Genomic DNA, 5287 nt, shown 5'->3' with positions numbered 1-5287 from the left:
TTATGTCCTTTTTTTATGGTGCTCTTGAGTGTTTGTAAACAACTCAAATGTCTACCTTTAGAAAGTAATAGTTGAGTGAATTATGGTTCATCTATATGATGAAATATTTTATAGTCATAAAAGTATGTTTATGAAAAAAAAAAAAAGTATGTTTATGAAAAGTGTACCATAACATGAAAAATGCTTTTATGTGAGATGTTAAGCAAAATAAGTAGGAATTATGAATACATACATACATACTTTACACAAATATTAATGCTAAATTGACTCAAGATTTAAAAATATATGTATATGTCACCTATTTATATGTATATATACATATTGAACTCTCAGAAATTGTGCATAAATATTTAGGTGACATAACCACCTCTTAAAAAGCACAAACAGGGACTTCCCTGGTGGTACAGTGGTTGAGAATCCACCTGCCAATGCAGGGGACATGGGTTTAAGCCCTGGTCCAGGAAGATCCCACATGACGTGGAGCAACTAAGTCTGTGCGCCATGACTACTGAGCCTGGGCTCTAGAGCCCGCGAGCCACTACTGAAGTCCGCATGCCTAGAGCCCATGCTCCGCAACGAGAAGCCACCGCAGTGAGAAGCATGCACAATGCAACGAAGAGTAGCCCCCACTTGCTGCAACTAGAGAAAGCCCGCGTGCAGTAACAAAGACCCGATGCAGCCAAAAGTAAATAAATAAAATAAAATAAATTTATTTATAAAAAAGCACAAACATCATATCGTTTATTTTTGTATTCATCTAGCTCAGTAAAATCTTGCCTCCTGAAACTAAATATTTTCCCTCTATGTTTATTTCAACTTTTGTTCTCAAGCAGTTAGGCTTAAAAATTTGTAGATATATACAGTGTGTCTGTGATACATGCTGAATTACTACAGGAACTGCAGCTATAAATTGAACAAATATGGGTGAATGGGCTTGGTCCTAAAGGATGTAAGGGACTTTGACAGAACCAAATAGAGTGCCAGCACTGCCACTGGTCTTGGAGCTCACGGTACTTGGATTTTAGCACTGATACAGAAGAGACTTCTTAACAGAACTTTTTTGTTCATCAGTCTAAAGTATTTAAAGTCAATTCATGGTGGAAATCTAATTAAAGGTCAATATAGAAAAATGTTCTTATACTGATATTTTAAAATATGGAGATACCTCAGAATAAGCAATAGTGATAGAGTTAACCAAGTACTTCCTGACATTAAACAAATACAAATATATATATATATTTTTTCCTTAATAAAGAAACTTATTAAGCTGCCCTCTCAGCACAGCCAGCAGCACGTCCATCTCCTATCTGAAGAAATTTATTGATATGAGAAAATGCTTACATAATAAGAGGGGTAAAAAATTGTATGTGCCAGATAACCTTAACCATACAAAAATAAATAGAAAAAAAGACTGGAAAAAATATACCACAATGTTAAGAGGGGTTATCCATAGCTACTGAGTCTTTTTTAAAAGTTTTTTCTTATATTTCTAATCATTCTACGATGACATGTACTAATTTTAAAACCCAAAAGAAATTCTTTCAGAAGTGAAAGAATGGCCGATAGCAGGAAATGCTGCAGAGGGGCTAAGCATAGTGTGAATTGAAAAGGAGTCACAGAATTTGGGAACCAGAGGTGGTGTTTCAATAAGTGGTGTATCAGACCCCAGGTATTGGGCTTGGATTACTGAGGCAGGCTTGGGTTGAACTGTAGCCCTGCTACTTCACATTTCGGTGACACTGGACACGTAAGTTCTCTAGGCGTCAGTTCCTTTGCTGCAAGCCCTGCTACTCCAGTGGGAAATGCTACCAGGCGTTCTAGTGGAGTTATCCATCTACTCGGCACCACGGTCACAGGGACAGAGTAGTATGTCCAGATGAGTGTGACCATCAGGGCAGCTTGCAATATGTAGAAAGCAACACTTATAACCCATTTTATCTTAGGCAACTGAGCTGTCCGTGCTTTCAAGTGAGTTTTGAGCTTATCAGTCATCTTGTTGATCTTTCTCTCCAGCCTGGCGTATCTGGCAAACTCGTCCATCACGTTGACGGTGGAGAGCTCCTGCTTCATACCCTGAATCTCTGCTCGCATCTGAGACTCCTGCTCCACGTCCTTCTGCAGCACCCTGGACGTGAAGGAGGAGAAGGACGGGAGGAGGATCCTGAGTACATTGCACCCAAACACGAAGCTGAGCACCAGCAGCCAAGCCCAGCGGTCAGCCTCTGCCGCGCTCATCTCGGAGGCTCACGGCGGCGCCAGCTCGGCTAAAACAGCTCCACCTGGGACCAAGCTGATGGCCGCGCGTGCGCAGTGAGCCCAGCGCCCCGCAGAGGCGCGCCGCCGTGCCTGCGCACTGCCTATTAATACTTAATAGTAATAATTATTACTTACATAATACTTAGATTTAGAACTCCCATACCCATTCCTGTCCCCATCTACCCCACTCTTTCCATTCTCATAGCTAACCATTTTATTAGTTTCTGATATATCCTTTCAGTGTTTCTTTATACAGATACAAGCAAAAATAAATATATATTTTCATTTCTCCCCTTTCTTATACAAAAGGTAGCATAGTACTATACACTATTTTGCATCTGGCTTTCTTCACCAAAGTACATCCTGAAAATACAGAGCTTTCTCATTCTTTCTTACAACTTCGTATAGTATAACATTCAATTATATACTATAGTTTTAAAAATCTAATCCCTTATTGGTAGACACAAGTTTTTTTCCTGTCTTTTGCTATTACAAACAATGAGAAAATGTACATACATTATCCATAAAGTGCAGATATGTCCTTATCGTGAATAAATTTGCAGAAATGAAACTGTTGGCTCAAAGGGTAAATTCATTAAATCTTCATTCTACTTAGAGTTTTAACCTGCTGTATGGTGTGAGGAAGAGATGGAACTTTATCTTTTTCTATAGTATAGATACCTGGTTGTGTCAACACTATTCATGTAAAAAATAAAGTCCGTCTTTACCCCACTGATTTGATTTTGTACTAATTTTCTGTATGTATTTGGTTCTATGATGGACTTTCTCTTTTGTCCCATTGGTCTGTCTACTCATGTTCCAGTGACTCGGTGTGTACTTTTAAAATTTTGCAAGTTTAGCTCAGCATGGTTTTATTAAGGAGCGTGCAGGTACTATAAGAAAAAGACCCAAGATTGTACACAAGTAGTTTAACAAGATAGAAGTTGGTTTCTCTTTTAGGTTAACAGAGTAGAGGTAAGCGGTCCAGGGCTGGTAAGGAAGCTCTGCCATGTCTGGGTCCAAGGTGGCTGCTTCATCTTTTGGCAGCTCTTAGCCAGCAGATGGGGAAAAGGGCCAAAGGAAAGCATGAACTTTCCCTTTCAGTGTCACAATGTGGAAATGGCTCACAATGATTTCCAGAACTTGGTCACTTGGCCACTCCAAGCCACAAGGGAGATGGGGAAATGTAGTCTCTTGCTGGATAGCCATCTACCTGGCTACAACTTAGGAGTTCTATTAGATAATAGGGGGAAATGGTCTTTACTACAATGGTGGCCTGATGCAAAGGACTCCAATGTTGAAGGTACTGGTGTTAGGGGAAGCACTGAAAGAAACTGGCCAGCACCACACTAATCATTTGCATGAGTTATTTTATGACAGGAGGTCCTGATAAGGAACACGGAACTAACAAGCCACCACCAACCGGAAGAATTCAGGAAAGGTCAAAAGGAGACGCCAGTCCATATGTCCTACCAACCTCCCAGAATCCTCCTTGCTGGAATCCATCTTGGCTGAGTGATGCGCGCACTACCAGGAAGGACCCTGAGTCAGAACAATTGGCCAGAGACAATCCAGAAACTAATCCCATTACCATAAAACCTGAGACTGTGAGCCACATGGCAGAGCAGTCCTCCTGGGTTCCCTTACCCTGCTGCTCTCCGCCCGGGCGCCCCTACCCAATAAAGTCTCTTGCATTGTCAGCACGTGCCGCCTTGGACAATTCATTTCCAAGTGTTAGACAAGAGCTCACTCTTGGGCCCTGGAAGGGGTCCCCATCCCTGCAACAGTGAGGCACTGTAACCTGAAGAATGGCATAAACTCTTCTCTCCAGGGGACTAATGCAAAGGTGTCTAGGGTTCATATAGGCTTTACCTTCCTGCCCTCACAATTTTGGTGTTTTTTCCCCTCAGAATCATATTTATTGTTTGTTAGAGCTTCTCTCTCTCTCTCTCTCTCTCTCTCTCTCTCTCTCTCTCTCTCTCTGTATGTGTTCTCATATGTGTGTGGGTTTTTTTTTCCTTTTACTTGTTCTTTTCTCACTGCTTTACTCACATGTCCTTGGAGATATCAATCTTTTTCTGAGGCAACTCTTGGGGCTTGTTAATGAATTAATTGGCAAAAAGAGGCCTCCCAGAGAACAAAAACAAGAACCTGTTTATACCTCTGAACTTCCTGCATCCCTTTCCTTGTTATCCCACTTGAATGTGATAAAGAATGGATAGCTTAAGTGGCCCAAATAAGTGACCTTTTACATTTGCAGAAGATGAAGTTTGCATATGAAATGAGATCTGGGTTATAGAGACTGCCAACCTAAAGGATAGGGATAAAGCCAAAAAGAAAAGATCCTAAAGCCTTAGGGAGACCATATTAACTAAACTGGAATACTTTAGAGAGTGAAAGGACGCACTAAAGCAATTCAGTATATATGAAATATTTACCTACTGATCAACAAGTTGGCTTTATTATATTGGTAGGCTATAAAACAGTTCTGTTAAAAACTAATTTCAAAAATAAAATTCTTTCTAAAAATAAAAACAACATATATCACTGTACATTAAAGCAAAAAACACATATTGATTATCTGAACATTAAAAAATAACACAAGCAGAATTTTTTTGGTATATATTCACATACCTTAATCAGTTTCTTAGCCACACCTGTCTCTAAGAGCACGTTACCAATATTTTTCTGAAAACGTACTTTTTTCCAATATGGTCATAATGTTTTAAATCTTTTCATAAAATTGCCCGCAATTTCTTTCACAGTTGCATTTTATGGTTAATAAATTTGAAATTGCAAACATCTTCAATTGATTCTCATCACAATGTTTTTAACTGAGAAAACACCCTCTACAGGAGAAGAAGAAAATTCTACTAAATGGAAAACATTCTCAATACTAATATTTTTATTAGAAAGTATATATACTTCAGCTCAAATATATTCATAGGTTCTGTCTTTTTGCCTCCATTCAGAATACCTCTCCTTGACTAATATTTTTATAAGACAAAATGTTTTCCATTAAGTTATCTCT

General features: G+C 39.3%; 1 pseudogene across 1 annotated transcript; it reads right to left on the bottom strand.

Annotated features, from left to right (window-relative positions):
* Positions 1-1683: 1683 nt before the first annotated feature.
* LOC112412362 (tail-anchored protein insertion receptor WRB pseudogene) lies at positions 1684-2305 on the bottom strand (annotated as a pseudogene). The gene has a single exon (XR_003005787.1). The product of XR_003005787.1 is annotated as a tail-anchored protein insertion receptor WRB pseudogene (transcript).
* Positions 2306-5287: the final 2982 nt, after the last annotated feature.

The sequence above is a fragment of the Neophocaena asiaeorientalis genome, unplaced genomic scaffold (genome assembly GCF_003031525.2).
Source record: "Neophocaena asiaeorientalis asiaeorientalis breed wild unplaced genomic scaffold, Neophocaena_asiaeorientalis_V1.1 scaffold1106, whole genome shotgun sequence".
In the NCBI taxonomy this organism is placed as follows: domain Eukaryota; kingdom Metazoa; phylum Chordata; class Mammalia; order Artiodactyla; family Phocoenidae; genus Neophocaena; species Neophocaena asiaeorientalis.
The sequence above is the reverse complement of the archived record's forward strand: the minus strand, read 5'-3'. Positions and strand labels throughout refer to the sequence as shown.